At 42.2% G+C, this 19,946-nt stretch overlaps 1 protein-coding gene across 1 annotated transcript in view; it reads left to right on the top strand.

Moving 5' to 3' along the window:
• The first annotated feature begins 752 nt into the window (after positions 1 to 752).
• The window catches only part of hs3st1l1 (heparan sulfate (glucosamine) 3-O-sulfotransferase 1-like1), a 106,148-nt gene continuing 86,954 nt past the window's right edge, over positions 753 to 19,946 (top strand). The window contains exon 1 of the mRNA XM_079560607.1: positions 753 to 910. The gene's annotated coding sequence lies outside the window, so the exon portion shown is untranslated. The remainder of the gene's footprint in view (positions 911 to 19,946) is intronic.

Genomic DNA, 19,946 nt, shown 5'->3' with positions numbered 1-19,946 from the left:
TTCAAAACTCAATAAATGGGGCTTAGGGGTTAAATAATAAAAAATCTCTCTGAAAAAATCTTCCGAATATTGTTCAGTCCAAGGCTGGAAAATGTGAAGTCTTTAGGTCCGACTGACCTGAACATAGTGTCGCCACAATGACAGAAAAATGTGTTTTGAGAAAAAGCCCTTGAAATTGCGTTCTCCCATATAAGTCTATGGGGGAACATTGAATCAGCGCAATATTTAAACATGTTATTGTGAAGATTAGGCATATTTTCTGTTTCCGGGTGAAAGCTTATATCTTCAGAGACCAATTTGGCCCAAAACCTGAAAACTGAAAAAATTGAGTTTTGCCTGTAGTGTCTCCCCTTAATCTGCTCAGATCCATAGGAAACTGGTTTATGTCATTTTCAGGGCACAGACTCGAGCCTCCCTTTTTTTTTTTTTCTTTTTTTTTTTTTTAAAGTGAACTGCATCTGTTCCGAGGCTGGGGGATTCAGCGCATCAGCGGGAGAGCACCTTCGCTGTTCATCTCGCGGCGCGCGGCTGCTCCTCCTCCCTGCTCCCTCTCTCTCCTCTCCTCTCTCTCTCCTCTCCTCCACATCCTTCTCAACTACAGCGCACTCTCTTCTCCTCTCCTCTCCTCTCTCCCCCCCCACCTTTCCAATCCACAACAACACACGCGGCACGGGCTCCTCGATCGCGAAACGAGACCGGGAGTTTCCATCGCGCGCGGTGTCTGCTGCGTTCCCGCCCCGACGCGTCAGTGATGAGAGAAGAAGCTCCTCCGCCACCAAGGCACGGGCGCTGGATTTGGCTCAACGTGGACCCGCTTGTGCAGCAGCAGCAGCAGCAGCAGCAGCAGCAGTACTGAAAGTGCATCGTCTCCGTCCGATCCCGAGGAATCCTGAGCCGCTCGCCGCGCAAGGTAACGCCACATCCACTTCGACTTTGCCGCGTGAACTCAAGGCTCCTCAAACCCCCCCCCAGCAAACTTGACATCTCCACTCGTGCGCTTTTTTACGTAACGCTCGTGCCTCTCGCTGTTAAGACAAAGCCCCTATTTTTTTTTTGGGAGAGAGAGAGGGGGGATCGTCTCGTTGTATCAATTATTAAGAGCAGACCGAGAGTCGCTGTAGCACAAAGCGGCGAGACTCTCTCTCATCCCGCCTCGTCTTCCCCCCCCCCCAGGCGCTGCACGTCTAAATCCTCTCTAATCGAGTATTGATCACACTAATTAAAACGCTACACACAATAAATTAGGTTTATGCGCTCCGGAGGGAATCCGGTCCACTCATACGGGGCAAGACCGCGCGCGCTCTCTTGGAAAGTTAAAGACGATTGCGCAAGTAAGAAGACGTTTTTATTCGGTGGGCGTGGAAGTTGAAGGGAATCGATTTGTTCTTTTTTTTTGGACAAAGATAGGCTACAGCCCAAATGATGTTGCAGTTTCTCTCTAGCAAAAAGACTGCACTTTGTCTTTGTCCACTAAGGTGAGTGTAGTGAAATTGCTACGCCCTCTAAAAAAAAAAAAGGTAACTTTATTCTCACAGATTTACCGAATAGCGGATTCGGCGTAAAGCGATGAGCCGCCGCATTATTCAGAGCAGCAACACTTTGATGGGAACAAACGTTATCCCGGGAAAATGATTGTGCTGATTATTATACATTGTCAAAATGCATTTTTTTTTTCTTTTTGGATGAGTAACTGTGTAAAACGCTATTGTTATGCATGCTTCAGTTCTCGAGCCATATTCGGTGTATCGTGACTGAGCTGCGAGCCAAAGAACTTCAAGCTTAATGTCAATGGATGTATAGTTTGGTCAGTGGAGCGAAAGAACTGGAGATCTTTAGAGAGTGAACGAGCTGGAGGGAAAGAATATAAACATGAGATATTAGAATACAGCAAGTCTTGACCCGCAGGTGAGAACGCCCGCTTTGAAAACCGGCACCACAGTTGTTTGTTTCTGAATCCCTATACTGTGCGGAGAGTTTCCGATGCGTACGTTTCGTTTAACCCGGTGTCAGCTCTCGCTTGAACAGTTTTCGTGTGTCAGAATCCACGCTGCTCCTTTTGAATGTGAATGTATATGAGCGCAAAGAAAATCAGACCGCGTGGGAGCCCCGGAAATGGACCGGCGGTTCACTTCTCGGTCGACGTGGCGAGAGGTTGCCGGCAGCGGTCAGATCCTGCAAAACAGCGGTTTTATGTTGGAGATGGAAATTTGCTCTCTGACCTAAAAAAGTTGGCGTTTGCTCCCGTTTGCGTTGGCTGAAACATTTCTCAAGTGTGTTTTTTTTTTCCCCATCTGTAAAACGTATAAAGGGCAAGAACTGAAAGCAACCGCGCTACTGAACGTGCCAGCTTTGAACTTTCCAACCAAATAACTTTCACATACTGATGAAACGGTTATAACCTGTCATCATTGTGTCGCTCCTGGACACATACGTGACGCCCTTAGGATTAAAACCTTGACAAATCGGAACAGGAGAGCTCACAATGAATGAGTTGTCCGATTGTGAACCATCACGAGAACGGAGGACACGTGGAAATCTGATGATATTTGGAGAAGATGTGGCAGGTTGAATTTAGGAACTGGTAATATGTCAAAGGGAGGAATCGGCCTCTAAACTTTTGGGCTGTTCTCACCTCTCTCGGAGTGACAATAGGGCTCATTTACATCTCATTTTGGAAAAGCCGTACAGATGCAAAGCTCCCTTTGTGTGTGGGGTTTCAGAGTTCACTCACTCAAACATGAACTGATCCACAGTAGGCGTATGTATTAACCCCTTAACTCCCACCTGAACCGAGCACATTTTCTCCAGTTTGGCTTTACCCCAGTCCAAAAGCTTCTGGAAAAAAGGTGAGAAAATAGCAACAAAACTGAGACGAAAACAATGATGGAAATGTGACAAAAAGGTGAGAAAACATTGACAAAAAAGTGACGAAAAATGGATGAAAAAGTGGCAAAAATGTCACAAGAAATTGACAAAAAATTGAGAAAAAAACATGTGACAAAATGTGACAAAAAATGACAAAAAATTCATGAAAAAATTACGAAAAAACGAAGAAAAAAAGTGACAAAAAAAGACAAAAATGTGATAAAAAATGGACGAAAAAATCACAAAAAATGTGTCAAAAAAAAAAAAATGTGACAAAAATGTGACAAAAAATGTGACAAAAATGAGTGGAATACCCCCCCAAAAAATGGTGAAAAAAAAATCTGATGACGTGAGGAAAAAGATCCTCTCGGTTCAAGCGGGAGTTAAGAGGTTAAACTGCCTTTTTTGCGTGGCATTTGTTCACTAAAGGATGTGTCAACAACGTAAACCAAAGCAGCCCCAAAACAACAGGCTTTTTGAAACGCTGAAGCTGGTGTGGCCAAAGTGTTTTTGTGTCCTGTCTGGGGAGCAAAGCAGCGTCTCTGTCCCGCTGTCGCTGATTTGCTATCAAGGCTCTTCATGAGGAAGCGGCGCCGCAAAATCCATCCATCCATCCATTTTCTTCCACTTGTCCGTTGCCGGGTCGTGGGGGCAGCTGTTGGAGTTGCCCAAATCACATTGCACCAGCCCCTTATGGCGCCTCCTGCAGGTGGTGGGTCCACAGAAGTACGGCCTTACGATTCTAACCGGGCCTGTTGGTCTCTCATAAGGGGAACCGTTCTTGGTCTGACCTGTCACCTAGGACCTGTTTACCCTGGGAGAACCGACCAGGGGAACGAAGCCCCCGACAACGGAGCTCCAGGATCAACCTTGCCTTGATTAACCCCTTAACTCCCACCTGAACCAACATCATTTTCCCCAGTTTGGCTTTACCCCAATCCAAAAGCTTCTGGAAAAAAGGTGTGAAAATAGTGACAAAACTGAGATGAAAACAATTATGAAAATGTGACAAAAAAGTGAGAAAAGTTTGACAAAAAAGTGACGAAAAATTGATGAAAAAGTGGCAAAAATGTCACAAAAATGACAAAAGAAATGACAAAAAAAATGACGGAAAAGTGACAAAAAATAACGAAAAAGTGACGAAAAAATGACAAAAAAGTGACAAAAAAACTACAGAAATATGACAAAAATTTGATACAAAATTGACAAAAAAATGACAAAAATTAGACTAAAAATTACCCCAAAAATGTGACAAAAAATTAAAAAAAAATGAGTTACAAAAATGAGTTGAATACCCAACAAAAAAATGATGGAAAAAAAATCTGATGACGTGAGGAAAAAGGTCCTCTTGGTTCAGACGGGAGTTAAGAGGTTAATAAATCCACTTCCAAACATGTTCGGTTCACAATCTTTGTGGCGTCCATCCAACACAACCGGTGTTTACCCAGTATGTAAATACACACAGACAAAGTCACGCCCCCTACTGGACGCTCCAAAATCTCCCCAAACAGCCGGTTTTAACCTAAAAGTTAACGCTTTTAATTCGTACCAATACTGCCAGCTTAAACATGGAGAGGCTTCTTCGTGCCTTCAACTGAACGATTCTGCAAAAGAGTAAAAATCGCCCCTTTTTTTTTTCTCGAAACTTGTGCTGCCTGGTTGTGTCCCTGGTTCTAGTGACTGGGCACAACTGCGAAAATGGAGACAAAATGTAAATGAGCCACAAACTAGCAATGGAGCTGGAAGAGAGTCCATTAAATGATTAAAAATGATGTTAAATAGCCGTCTCTAACTTGCCCCAGAGCCACCGCGTTGCACATGGGCGATAAGGACGAGACAACTTAAACTGATGGTAATTACTGCTTCATTTAAAAAGCTTCTTGATGATGCTGCTTTGTGCCGGTGCCATGGTAAAAATCCCACACGTCACTGGATGCAAATCGCTTCACTCGCCTTCCCCGTGCATTTGAATACGGCTCTGTGGCTGAGGGCTCTATGTAAAAACGGCGGCTTGTCTTGTGTAACTGCTGGAGTTTTCAAAAGTTTGTCAAAGCAGTCGAAGATTCGGTTTTACCTCTGCTTTTTCTGGCTGGGGACCGTGTTATAATGTTATAATTGTGCTTTGTTTCACTCCTGGACATATGGTGCGTAATTGTGGCTCATACTGTAAAAAAAAACCTGCTTTTGGTCACCTCAGCACGGATGTTCTATGACTTATAATGATTTCTATGCAAGGGAAGGAAACGTACAGCTGGGGGAAGCGTCGATTTGCATATTGTTGTTTGGTTTGTGCGGCGTCTGTCAGTGGAGCTGTGGTAAATGCAGTTTGAGTGCAGAGCGACTCAGAAGGGGTCCGGTGATGGCTTGTAGGCTTGAAGTAGTCCCGCACTGTCAGTCTCCTTCTCGAGAGCTCAAAACGTTTGCCGCCTTTGTTTATGCCAGAGCAGAACTCGCTCTGATTGTTTAGGTGCTGCAAAGCTTTTCCTGATTAGAGCTTTATGTCTTTTTGTATAGCTTTAACCCCTTTACTCCCACCTGAACCAAGCACATTTTCTTTAGTTTGGCATTACCCCAGTCCAAAAGCTTCTGGAAAAAAGCTGTGAAAATAGCAACAAAACTGAGACGAAAACAATGATGGAAATGTGACAAAAAAGTGACGAAAAATTGATGAAAAAGTGGCAAAAATGTCACAAGAAATTGACAAAAAATGTGTGAAAAAATGACAAAAATGTGACAAAATGTGACAAAAAAAATAACAAAAATGTGATAAAAATTAGACAAAAAAAACTAAAAAAAATGTGACAAAAAATGACCAACATTTGATAAAAAATTGACGAAAAAATGACAAAATGTGACAAAAAATTACAAAAATGTGATAAAATGTGACAAAAAAAATTACAAAAATGTGATAAAAATTTGACAAAAAAATGACAAAAAATGGACAAAAAAATGACAAAAAAAATGTGACAAAAATGTGATAAAAAATAGACGAAAAAAAACGACAAAAATGTGACAAAAAATGACCAAAAAGTTACAAAAATGTGATAAAAATTTGACCAAAAAATTACAAAAATTTGATAAAAATTTGACAAAAAAAATACAAAAATGTGATAAAAATTTGACAAAAACATTACAAAAAAATTACAAAAAAATGACAAAAAATGTGACAAAAATGTGAAAAAAAAATGACGAAAAAATGACAAAAATGTGACTTAAAATGACAAAAAAGTTACAAAAATGAGTCGAATACCCAACAAAAAAATGATGGAAAAAAAATTTGGTGACGTGAGGAAAAAGATCCTCTCGGTTCAGGCGGGAGCTAAGAGGTTAATGAGAAGGATGAGGGATGTTCTTCGAGTGTGCATTGCCGATTTGCTCATGCAGTTTTTAGCTCTTCCATCTTGAGCTCGTCACTGCATTAAGAACTTGCAGAGTTTAGTACTTTAACTACTGAATGTTGGAGAGGCTGAGGAAGCACGTGGTTCTCCTGCTGCGGCGGCGATGGGCCAGAGGGAGGTTGTTGCTGAAGGAGCAGAATAAAGGAGAGGAGAGAAAGTGCTTCATTAGACATTTATGGTTAAGCAAAAAAATCCGTAAAGATTCACCTTTCTGACTTCAAAACTTTTCCAAAAAAAAGTCATGTTTTGACAGAAGTTTTTCTTTTTTAAAAAGATGATTAACGTGAATAATAAAAGCTAATGTGTTTTTCATTGCACATTAAAGACCCATTAGTGAAACATCTTATGGCAGTTTAGAGGCATTAGACAACACTGAGATGTTAAATATCTTCCTGCACGAGGCAATAATTATGAAAACTGTTTGTTATTTATTACATCGAATACCATTTCATGCACCATAATAGTGAAGTTTTCTTATTTGGCATTTAATGTACAAACCAGTATCTTAAAATACATTTTCCCCAAAGGTCAGACACTTGTTGTAGCATACGCTGAGGCCAGAACGATTATTCTTCCATATTTGCAGCAGAACTATTGCTGGGTTGCAGCTTCTAGAATATGATGATGTCACCGGACCCAGCGGGGGGCGGAGCCAGTTTTTTCCTATTAACAGCATTACACTTCTACAAGTCGTAGCTAAAAAGAAAACGTATGGATTAGAAAAATGATCATTAATATCTATCTATCTATATATGAGCCAGTTTCAAAGTGGGAACGTGGGAAGAACATGCAAATTGAACACTTTCTTGCCATAACTTAGAAGTGCCCAAAGTGTGGCCTGGGGGCAAAATGTGGCCCTCAGACCAATTTTTTGTGGCCCTCAGGCTTCCTGTTGAATTGCACAGATTGTCAGAGATGTCGCTTTTTATGTTAAGTTTCATAATTCCACATGACTAAACCTTTTAATGTGAGACAGAGCTAACAATGTGGTTCCAAGCCTAAATAAAGGTGTCAGGAACGGTTTAAACCTCTCCTAAATGCCCCCAGTTGAATGTTTGACTGCACAGACCAGTGATCTGTGGCCCTCCATGCTTTATACACCACAATACGTGGCCCTCGAGGAAACAGTTTGGACACGCCAGCTGTCGCCTCACTGTTGTTCTTATTTTATTGTTCCCATGGGGAAATGTAACCAGATCTTTAGACGCTCCCCAATTAGGCCAGACAAAACTGACTTTGTTAAACTCAATTTCCGAACTGAAAAGATTCTCATTTACTCACACAAGCGCGTAAATGCACATCAGTGCCCGGGCTTTGAGAACCACTTTCTTTTCTTATAAGTTGAAAGTCACAGCCACAGTAACATTCATTCATTTTTAAAAAGTAATTTTGCCCGAACATGGAGCTTCTTTATTAAAACAATAAACGGGTGAAAGTTCAATTTGGACACGAGCGTAGTATCTCATTATTTTCATACTTCACTGATCAACCCAAACGAGCGTGTGTGTCCAATCTGCAATATGTGCCCTGGAACTAAACCATTATGTCACAGACAGTGTTCTGAGTCAGTACTGAGGCCAAAGAAGCATCGACCACTTTTGGATCTGAAAAAGCACCTTTTAATTTTAAACTATAATGACATATGCAATTGATTTCCTTTTACATTTCACGGTATATATCAACAAACATCAACAAAGTATTAACCCTCAGATATTTGGAAATTAGACGCAGCCGACTATTTTACTTTACAAGTCGTTATTTCTTTCATCTGTTCATCGTGACAGATTTCAGCACCGTGTCACTGTTACTTTGCGCATATTTATCCAGACCCTTGATCAATACAAGTTCAGGTAAGGAAAAAACAGGGATGTCGCCTGTCGTCGGTGATCCAGGCTCGCGTGCTCGATGTTTGAAGAATAATTTCTACTCGTCGGTTCTGTCACCCAGCAACAGCTAATTTTGGCTTTGCTTTGAACCCTGACTTTTCGAACATGCTTTGATTTCTCTCAACGTGGCAAAGATTTGACTGAAAACAAGTCACGTGGTCTGTGTTATGAGTCGATTCAACAAGCTACAATTAGCGATGACTGGTTTTAGAGGAACAGGTTTTTCCACGCTGAGATATGTTCTTACCTGTCTGGTCTTTGTGCGTTGCCCTCAGTCAAAACGACCAAAGAAACGACCAAAGATGTGATGTTGTTAGCGTTTGGTCTCTCCCAGTATATTCCTATAGCTCCAAACGGGGGTGAAGTTGAAAGATACCGCGCTCTTCCACGGGCACGCACAAAGACCAGACAGGTACGTATCAACTCGTCTCAGCTCAGGTAAGAACATATCTCAGTATGGAAAAACGGTGGCTTGTTCCTTTAAAGTGACTATACAGTTTAAAAATGTTAAAATCATGTATTTTCCTCCCCCTACATGTTCCAGCCATGTCCTAATGTGTAGAATTAGCTCAGACCTGTTCACCGCAACTGCCACTAAAATCATTAACTGTCACTCAAAAAGGTTTTAATTCGGGTCCGAAGTGCCGTCATGCACGAGCTTAATATAGAAGGTGCAGTAACATGAATGACCTGAGATGGCAGTAGTGAGTATAAAATGGCAAACTTGCATCTAGTCCCTTTAAGTGTTTATACAAAGATAGTGTTGAAAAATAAAGATTTACATTTACACATTGTGTTGTGAAATGCGCGGTATGAATAAAGTTGCCTTGCCCTGGCTTTCTTGTCTTTTATTCAATCAATTGATTAAACTTTATTTATAAAGCGCTTTTCATACTGATAGGTATCACAAAGTGCTTTACAGATTACAACATTTAAAACAATGCGCCTGGGACAACCTCCCATATATATACATTTTATATATTAGGACTAAATAAATAGATTAGTCAGTTAAAGGCTAAGCTAAAAAGGCGGGTCCTGAGCCTGCTCTTAAAAACATGAACGTTCTCTGCAGCCCTGAGCTCCTCCTCAGGTCTGAGCTCCTCCTCAGGTCTGAGCTCCGCGTCAGCCCTCAGCTCCTCCTCAGGTATGAGCTCCTCCTCAGCCCTGAGCTCCTCCTCAGGTCTGAGCTCCTCCTCAGCCCTGAGCTCCTCCTCAGGTCTGAGCTCCTCCTCAGCCCTGAGCTCCTCCTCAGCCCTGAGCTCCTCCTCAGCCCTGAGCTCCTCCTCAGCCCTGAGCTCCTCCTCAGCCCTGAGCTCCTCCTCAGGTCTGAGCTCCTCCTCAGCCCTGAGCTCCTCCTCAGGTCTGAGCTCCTCCTCAGCCCTGAGCTCCTCCTCAGGTCTGAGCTCCTCCTCAGCCCTGAGCTCCTCCTCAGGTGGTTCCAGAGGCGAGGGCCGTAATATTGGAAAGACGCCTCACCATGAGTCTTTTTGTTGACTTTAGGAATAACTAGGAGACCCCTGTAAGGTAAAGCAGTTCTGAAAGACAAGAAGGACCAAGACCATGAAGACATTTAAAAACCATTAAAAGAACTTTAAAATCGATCCTGAAACACACGGGGAGCCAATGCAGCGATTCTCAAACCGGTGTAATGTGGCCCCGCCTCCTGGTCTTCGTCGTGTGGTTCTTGACTGACAAAGTTATTCTCTTCCTTTGACCATTTCCAAACTGGCAACACGCATTATAAGTGTATTTCCCAAACTAAAAAGGTCATTAGGGTGTGTGATCTTGGGAACAGAGCTCTGGATGAATGAGGAAGGGAAGCTACGGGAGATTGTGCACGTCGTTTTAGATCAATATTACATTTTCTAACCAACAAAGTAAGATAATGATCGAGATGTGTGAGATTATTTCCCAATACCTGCAAAAAGCATAATCCTAGCTGGATGTGGCACATGGACAACTTCTTGTGGTACATATAGTGCTAATTTCGATTATGATTTAGTTCTAATTAAAGCCTGATTCACTTGATTTGCCCATAGTTTTGACCTGGTTTGTTTCGGTTTAACGCCTGCTTTAGATTTGGTCGTGCTTTTTTTGTCTCCTTCACTGTGGATACTTTCATGAATGGTTCACTTTTAAATGCAGTGTTTTTGAATGGGCCTGGTCTTTTGTATTGCCAACATTAGTATAATTTTTTTCTTGAGAAGAGTGATTATTAGGAAAAGTAGTGGATTAATTCTTTGTGTGGACTTTCCTGGTATTATTTTGGTCGACTCTATCCACTCGAGCGCACTTCAGGGGGTGTAGGAGGGAGGCAACGGGAACAACAACAGTGCTTTTTCTGGTTCGGAGAGTCTAATCAGCGGCAATAGGAAATAACAAGGCTGGGATTAATTTTTGATGAGATTGTGTTTGGCAAATTAAAGGGTGAAGGCTGTTAGTGCGGGCGTGGAGTGCTGTTTGTTAAAAATGCTAATCAATTTCAATGATTTTATCCCCCCCCCCCCCCCCCACACGCTCTTTAATTTATTTTTCCGCTTAAAAGATATCCCTCCAGACACAAAAGCTGAATCAGTGTAGATAAGGCGAAGGCGACTTACCAAATATCGCCTTGCGCTGTATTCTGATAGTCTTCATCGAAAGCAGCTTTAATCTGAATGGCATGAATAGAGAAATCCATCTGTTGAGCATCACCTGTCCTCGGTCCACCACCTTTTTCCTCCAAAAGTGTGCACCTTTTTACAGGGGATTCGTTATCATCTCTTTATCGCTGGTTTGAAAAATGCAATATTGATCTAAAACGGCAAAATCGAGTTGTAGTTTCACTTCCTGAAATTAACTCAAAAATCCTCCTCTTGCTCCCCTTTCGCTGTTTCAATCAGGAGTAAGAAACGGCTGTAGTGAGGCAGTGGCGAGTGTGTTTTCACATTGCGAGGAGGGGATTAAGCTTAGCAAGAGAATCGAAGAGTGAGGAAAACATTTCCTGGATATGATAGGACCTCAGGAGGAGCTTTTTTAGGAGCTGTAGCCACTGGAGAAGATCCAAAGATTACTCGAAGGTGCGCTATTCATCCAGAACACAACGCCAGGTTTGTTTTTAATGAGAAAACCACCTTGTGACATGTGAAGAAACTCTATGTTCTTTGAGTATAACCATATGGAAAAAGGTGGTGGACACCTTTTTCCTCCAAAAGTGTGCGCCTTTTTACAGTGGATTTGTTATAATCTCTTTATCGCTGGTTTGAAAAATGCAATATTGATCTAAAACGGCAAAATCGAGTTGTAGTTTCACTTCCTGAAATTAACTCAAAAACCTCCTCTTGCTCCCCTTTCGCTGTTTCAATCAGGAGTAAGAAACGGCTGTAGTGAGGCAGTGGCGAGTGTTTTTTCACATTGCGAGGAGGGGATTAAGCTTAGCAAGAGAATCGAAGAGTGAGGAAAACATTTCCTGGATATGATAGGACCTCAGGAGGAGCTTTTTTAGGAGCTGTAGCCACTGGAGAAGATCCAAAGATTACTCAAAGATGCGCTATTCACCCAGAACACAGCGCCAGGTTTGTTTTTAATGAGAAAACGACCTTGTGACATGTCAAGAAACTCTATGTTCTTTGAGTATAATGTAAATGTATGGGCTGCTGGTGTTCCCTCGTGTTTGATTGGGGGATTGGTCCTGGTGGTCTGCTGCCTTCTGCCCCCGATGGGTGTGGCAGCTGAGTGACTGACCAACCCTGTGTCTCCACCAGGAATGGCCACGCCTATTTTGGACACACCTGTCTTTCATGTGACTCGGAATTGAGTGACACTCGTACGTCTAGTCATGAGTTTGTTTGTATTTGTTTGGCCCAAGTTTGTATTTACTTAGATTTTGTCTATTGGTTGTGTAAAGAGCCTTTGTTCACCGTTCTACTCCACTTTGTTTGAGATGATCTTTTACACACCTTTTATGTAAATTACAACTCTATTTAACCTTTTAACATCTCAGTTTCTGTTGCAGCTTTAACACCTATCTGAGCCGGGTTGTAATAGCTTTCAAACCACGATTGAAAATACTTTTGCTTAAAGGGGGGGTATTATGCAAAATCGACTTTTTCAAGCTTTACATCAGGTTATTATGTCATTCCCTCATTAAAAACATGCCTGAAGTGTTGCCTTGGCACATTCACGTATTTTTGAGTAATCTGTAAAAACTCTGATGGCGGCCATTTTAGGGATAGGTTTGCCTGAGTCCTCCTAGGAACGCCCCCACCTCCTGGAGACGCCTCCGAGCTTTCGTCACCAGCCGAGTAACCAACCACTGCCCCTCAGCAGAACCCCCTCCCCACTGATGCCACAGACAGCGTGTGGAGGGGGCGTGTCGGAAAGGGTCAGAGGTTCTTAAAGAGACAGAGGCCTATTTCAAGACATTTGCTGCAGCCATTTTGAGAGAGCAATTTTATACAAGGCAGTTATTTTAATTTACTGCATTTACAGACCAACAGAAGGTTTCGTCATCATTGTAGTGTGATATAGACTGGTGCTGTGTGATTGAAAAAAGCATAAAACCCCCTCTTTAACACACTGAGTGCCAAAAACGGAAGAAAAAAAAAAAATTAAACTCAACAACTTGTTAAAAGTCACAATCTGGACATTTCATCTGGGCATTTAATTACAACGTGGCAGAAGTGAACATGCCCTTTGTTAGTTAGTCGTGTGTTTTCAATGCCCAGCGGTCCTGCAACAACGATCCCAACACCTTGTGCTTCAGATCGCTCTTTATTTCTTATCAGTCGGCCTCATAATCACGGACCACTGAGGTCAACAAGCCGACAGTTTGGGTTGATCTAAAAATAAACCCAGACATTCTCAATAGTCACTTTTCTGAAGCCCCTGTTTTCAGCCAAAGCACATTGAAGAGAGTGAAACGAGGGAGACAGTTGTGTTTCATAAAACACGCTATATCTCAGTTTCTAGGAAAAAAATCTGTTATTTTGATCAAAACTAGCCTCTTTTTAGCTTAGATTTCTCAGGAATTAATCTGTTTTCACCTTCAGAGAGCTTACCTGTGTCCATAACATGTGTCCATAGGTATAACATAGAATACGCTGTGGTGCTACAAATGCCATGAAAAATAGTCTGGATTGTTGGCACTCAACAGCTAAATCCCCAAAACAGCGCGGCACTCAATGTGTTAAAATATCAAAATGTGGTGGCATTGAAAGTAAATTGACTACAGTTTGGTAAAAGTCACTAAAATGTGTCCTTCTTGCTTTGGTACTCGAAGTGCCACCGAAGAATAAGATGTGGCTTAACCAGCACCAACAGATCAGGATAATCTGGGCGGTTCACCGGTCAGTGGTCCCAAAGTTACACCTTTTTAGCCTGTTGTGAATATACGCACTTCTCCCATAGCAATAGCCTGGTCTTGTTTTAGTGTGTGAGGTATTATCATTTCAGTGCGGGGCTAATAAACAGGCGCTGTCAGCTGTCATGTGTTTTGTGACAGACTTTGATCCGAGTTAATGACGCTGATGTTCCCGCTGCAGCCCGGGGACTGGCTTCATTATGTTCGGGATTTGTGTGTTATCTCCAAGCCCTCTTCACGCACTAGTGCTAAAAAACTGAATATTTCTCTTGATGTACATAAGCAGCTTTTCCACTGTCTGCTTGTACACTATACAGCACATCTACCTGACTCATTAGAGCATTTTCCTTTTGGACGGACATTTGGTTGCTGTTTGATAAGTGGTCTATACCATCAAAGCTAGTTGTGCTTTGATGGTATAGACCACAGTTTTCAGTATCAAGAAATTAAAAAAAACAAGCTTGTTGTCATGAAGAAATAAAAAAACAAGCTTGTTGTCATGACGTAGATATGGAGACTGTGGGGCTTTGCCTTAAAGGAACAGGTCACCATTTTTCCATACTGAGATATGTTCTTGCCTGAGCTTAGACGAGTTGATGCGTACCTGTCTGGTCTTTGTGCGCGCCCTCAGTCACCCAAAACGACCAAAGATGTTGTTAGCATTTGGCCTCTCCCAATGTATTCCTATAGCTCCAAACGGGTGTGAACTTGGAAGCTACCACGCTCTTCCACAGGCACACACAAAGACCAGACAGGTACGCATCAACTCGTCTAAGCTCAAACAAGAACATATCTCAGTATGTCAAAATGGTGGCCTGTTCCTTTAAGGCAAAGCCCCACAGTCTCCATATCTACATCATGACAACAAGCTAAGCTCAGGTAATAACATATCTCAGTATGTATAAACATCCTTTAAGATTGATTCTTTTATCAATATCAACAATACGATTGTGATTGCAGTATTTTGATGTTTAAGGAGACACAAACCTGCCATCATTGTCACTTCAGGAGTCACCTCCCACTGCAGTTGTAAATAGGGATAGTTCTCTGCACTGTTTCCTGCACCGTTAATGCTAATTAAAGAGGGGGTATTATGCTTTTTTCAATCACATAGCACCAGTCTATAGCACACTACAATGATAATGAAACCTTCTGTTGGTCTGTAAATGCAGTAAATTAGAATAACTGCCTTGTATAAAATTGCTCTCTCAAAATGGCTGTAGTGAATGTCTTGAAATAGGCCTCTGTCTCTTTAAGAACCTCTGAGCCTTTCCGACACGCCCCCTCCACACGCTGTCTGTGGCATCAGTGGGGAGGGGGCTCTTCTGAGGAACAGTGGTTGGTTACTGGGCTGGTGACGAAAGCTCGGAGGCGTGTCCGGGAGGTGGGGGCGTTCCTAGGAGGACTCAGGCAAACCTATCCCTAAAATGGCCGCCATCAGAGTTTTTACAGATTACTCAATATTACGTGAATGTGCCAAGGCAACACTTCAGGCATGTTTTTAATGAGGGAATGACATAATAACATGATGTAAAGCTTGAAAAGGTCAATCTTGCATAATACCTTTAAGATGTTTTGGTTATTTTGGTGATATATTTTTGCTTTCTCCTTAAAGTTATACCCACTGAGATATATCGTTATTTCTGTCTATTCTTTGACTGCCGATTTGCTTGTTTTTTTTTTTATTGCACATCTTTTCTAACGATCGGCACCAAAGAGTAGGGCTGGTATAGCATTATTTTTTACTGATGTTTCAAACAGGTGAATGACAAACGGTATCGGCCTAATAAAGTTGCATTTGTAATGAAGTTGCGTGCCATTAGATTGGCAGACAGCCACTGTTATTAGCCCATTGCACACAGCTGAACTGGAAATTGAATTGCAGTTTGACCTCCAAATTGGATTCCCGCTGCCTGTTTGTATATTTACACTGCTGAGACCGGGTCAGAACAATCCCCGTCCCACATTGTGATGGTAATGCCCGAGCCGTGTTTGGATTTGGTGCCTTGGCGGGGATTCGGCGCCTCCCCCGTGGACTGATCAGTGATCGCGCTGGTGTTTCGCCTCTGCCTTGTGGGGGGAAATTAGAGGATTAGCAACAACTTCATGCTTTTTTTCCCCCCCGTATCTCGCGGCGCTTCTAAATCCTGCACAAGCCATTGTTATTTTAAGGAGCTTGGCAATTGAGTGTGGAGGCAAACTCTCTCCTCTCCCCTCAGTGTGGAGATGTGCGGCACTCGGAGGCATTCGCTCTGTGCTTTCAGTCCTGATCAGGAGCTTGTTCTCTCCCGGCACAGCGGACGTGGCACAGACCCACCGTCAATACATGTGCTGCCAGGCAGGGTCAAGTAAGGTAAGAATTACAATCCCAAAATAGTGCAATCACAGCTCAGTTTATCATGACAATTGAAAAGATGTTGAATCAATCTATTTAAGCTTCACTTTGCATTACATACTGAAAGTACATAACACTAAAACATGGTTAACATAGAAATTTAAGATTTTGCTAAAAAAAAACTGACACTGACAGGAAGTGACACTGATAGAGGCAAACTATTTTATAAGTGTTGCCGTGCCAACCATGTTATGTCAATGGGAAATGAAACTGCCATGTCACTTTGCCTCCATCTATGTCACTTCCTGTCAGTAGCTTTAAAACTCAAAGATACGTTTTCTGCAGTTCTTCATAAAATTAATGCTTCACTGAAATAAAATGATAATTATTTGCGACAGATGTTTTCTGCTTCGACCCGGCTCTGCTAGGATTAAAAGTTGTTACAAAAATCCAGATGTAAAAAGGTTAAATAAAGTTGTAATTTAATAGGAAGGAATGTAAAGGGTAAATTTAACAAAAGTAAAACCAAAAATAACTAAACAAAGGCTGTTTGAAATACACAGAAATGTACAAGTTAACAGAACTTTATTAACTCTGAGTGATCTTCTTGAACGCCGACTGTAACAAGTGAATTTCTCCTTTGTGAGATCAATAAAGGTTTATCTTATCTTATCTTATCTTATCTTATCTTATCTTATCTTATCTTATCTTATATTATCTTAGAAGTTACCTGAACCTAAGGAAACCAACGTGTGCACGAACATAGGTAACTGAAACAAGTGTCTCAAAAACACGTGTCACATAGAGGCCTAAACAAAGCCAAGTGACACAGATCACACAAACAAGAGACACAACTTAACCTAAACTGAGGGTCTCTGAACACAAAGGAAATGCCCAGATGGCTCCAAAGTGTGGTCCTTTCATAGGAGTGGCTTTAACAAGGCGACCAGGTGTAGAGCTGCCCCACCAATCAGGCAGCGTCAGAGAAATGGAACCAATCACCAGCCAGGACTCCAAACACAATCCACCAACCACAGCCAAGGACCACAGCAGCAAAGTCACATATCGGGAAAAACAGAGTTAAGCCACACAACTGCACACAATAACAAGGAGGGAGACGGAAGGCCTGGGGCTGTAACATTATCCATCCAAAGAAGTCATTATGTTTCCACCCAGTCAATTGATTGTAATAAACTGTAGTTTCAGTAAAAGTGCTTTCACCTTAAAACATCTGCCTCAAAGGCCTATACCTATTGTGTCCAAACTCCCCCCTGGCTTTTCCTCACACATATCTAACGTGCCAATTCCTCATATGGATGTTTTTTGAGCACGTTTCACAAATCACACATTTCAGGGTCATTTTAAAGTCACAGGCACTGCTTTGCTACCGAGAATGCAAAGCTTATACAATCATTAAAAATCCACACTGCATAACATTTTGGATTGAACTGTTGCCAGCTCCTAAAGACCAGCTTGATACAGAACATGCTCTTTTGGGTAATGGATTTGGACGACGACCTAAATCTCATATTTAGCTGCCTTTAGCAAACATAAATGCTCGTAGTTATTCTATTTATTAGGTGAAATGTAGCGCAGCATGGCTTCAACATTGACAATCTTTCATCATATCATTGCATATTTCATGCACTGAATGAAGACAAAACCGATTTTATTTTACTAGTGAGAAAAGATTATCCAGTACAGGGCCTTTAAAGTGAAAAATCTTGGACGAATGAGCCAAACATGATTTATATGGGCTTTTTTACACAGAGTAACACGGGGCAACAGCAAAGTTAGATGATTTTATGAAAATTATGGCCGTCCTGCGATGTTCCTTCAGGACTTTTCTGCCCTTTCTTCTCTTTCTTCCCTCGCACACTTGGCACGTAAACTGCACATCAATGATCCGACCCGTTTGAAACAAATCACTGACAAAACATCCAGAACTCCGGCGCGGCCCTGAAATCCGCTGTGCGCTTCATAAATATTAAACACCGCCGCGCATCTGCATTCAGTATCGGGAGTTCTCCATTTAAAATACTTTCATCCGATCAGGAAAAGCGGTATCGTAGCGTCCCCGGTCAAAATCAGCATCAAAGGGAACAAGACTGACCAAATGCGGCCTAATGATACGCGGGGATTTCAAACGCGCTCGCTATTCATACCGTCATGATTAGAATAAAAATGATAAGGCGGTGAATTTGGCCGCGAGGACCTCTTCTCCACTACCCTTGTGTTCATACATAATAGATAAACCGTTGCAAGTTACAGTAGTAGGGGGAGAAGTAGGCTAATGCCCACATTTGCATATCGCTGCCAAATTCCATAATTCATGAAGGTGCAGAAGGCAGCCATCCATGATGCAAGAGCCACCCTGGTCCATATGCCACCTACCATGAGCGGAGACCAGAGTGCGTTAAAACAGCATTCAGCCGGCGCACAAGCTGTCCGCGGCAATACGCAGCGCACCTATGTCTTCATCATCAAAGCCCGCGGAGGAAGGCCTTTGGGGAGGCGGCATTACAGCTGCAAAGAAGCTGATGACACGACCAGATAACAGGATTTCCAACGCCTAATGTGCTCAGCCCGTGCTTCCGTTTTTGCACACACACAAACGTAATCCCCCAAATGTCTGTGATTAATGTTTTCCCTTCCATTCGACAATATTAATTTAATCTGATCCAATTTGAGATATTCAAAACAGGGGACAGAATATTACAAATGCCACCTTTCAAACATGTTTCTGAATCCTCTTTTGAGAAGTTATCTGATGAGTTGGGGACTTTTGCCTTGAGCTACAGGCTCAGCGTTAATTTGATGAATTCTGAATAGTGAAAGGGAGGGTTGTAGTTGTGTGAGGTTGATGTCTGGTAGTTGTGAAACTGTCTGACTCTGACGGTGTAAGTGGGGTTATGTGCTGGTGGAAGAGCAGAGCATTGTGCCATTGTTAATTAATTTTGCATCCAGGGACTACAGTTAACTAGCTATTATTAAGCTTCTGGTGCAGCACATCTCTGTCTCGATGAGCTTAAAGGAACAGGCCACCATTTTTACATACTGAGATATGCTTAGACGAGTTGATTTGTACCTGTCTGGTTTTTGTGCGTGCCCTCAGTCACGCAAAACGACCAAAGATGTTGTTAGCATTTGGCCTCTACCCAATGTATTCCTATAGCTCCAAACGGGGGTGAAGTTAGAAGCGACCAAGCTCTTCCACGGGGACACAATGACCAGACAGGTACGTATCAACTCGTCTAAGCTCAGGTAAGAACATGTCTCAGAATGGAAAAACCGTGTGCCCTCATTCACGCAAATAGACCAAAGATGTTGTTAGCATTTGGACTCTCCCAGTATATTCCTATAGACTCAAATGGGGTGAAGTTAGAAGCGACCACGGTCTTCCACGGGGACAAAGACCAGACAGCAGGGGCGGACTGGCCATATGTCCATTCTGGAAGAGCACAGAAGGGCCACTGGCTCTAGGGCCACCGGTCCCGCCTCAACCGAGCTTTACCCAAATCTAAAAGCTAAAAAGAAAAGCGTCAAAATAGCGAGAAAAAGAGGATGAAAAGTCAACAAAAACATGAGAAAAACACGGACAAAAAAACCCCCTGCAAAACGTGAGAAAAACACAACAAAAAATGATGGAAAAAATAATTTAAAAAAAACAACAAAAATATGACAAAAATGTGGCGACGTGACGAAAAGTTTCACTTTTGTAGGTCTTAGCTTTCAAATGAGGCGTTACATTGTTGCTCTCCAATCGAGAAGCTTTTAGATTTGGGTAAAGCCCAGTATAAAAAAAAAACATGAATCTAAAAGGAATTCCGTGGAGTATGGTGTGCCACAAGGTTCAATTTTGGGACCATTATTATTTATCATTTATATTAATGATTTTGCTTCTGTTTCTACGACCACCTTTCCCGTTCTTTTTGCTGATGATGCCAGTCAAAAAAATAATGTAAAAAAGCCGAACTGGGGAAAATTCACTCGTTCATGTTAAGGCGGGTGGTAAAAGGTTAAAATATGTATTTGTGGAAGTGCACAATAACTCTAATTTGGGCCAGGCTGGTCAGAGTCCAGGGCTGTTTTTCAGTCCCAGTCCGCCTCTGCCAGACAGG

This window comes from Gobius niger (assembly GCF_951799975.1).
Source record: "Gobius niger genome assembly, chromosome: 7".
Classification (NCBI taxonomy): domain Eukaryota; kingdom Metazoa; phylum Chordata; class Actinopteri; order Gobiiformes; family Gobiidae; genus Gobius; species Gobius niger.
The sequence above is the reverse complement of the archived record's forward strand: the minus strand, read 5'-3'. Positions and strand labels throughout refer to the sequence as shown.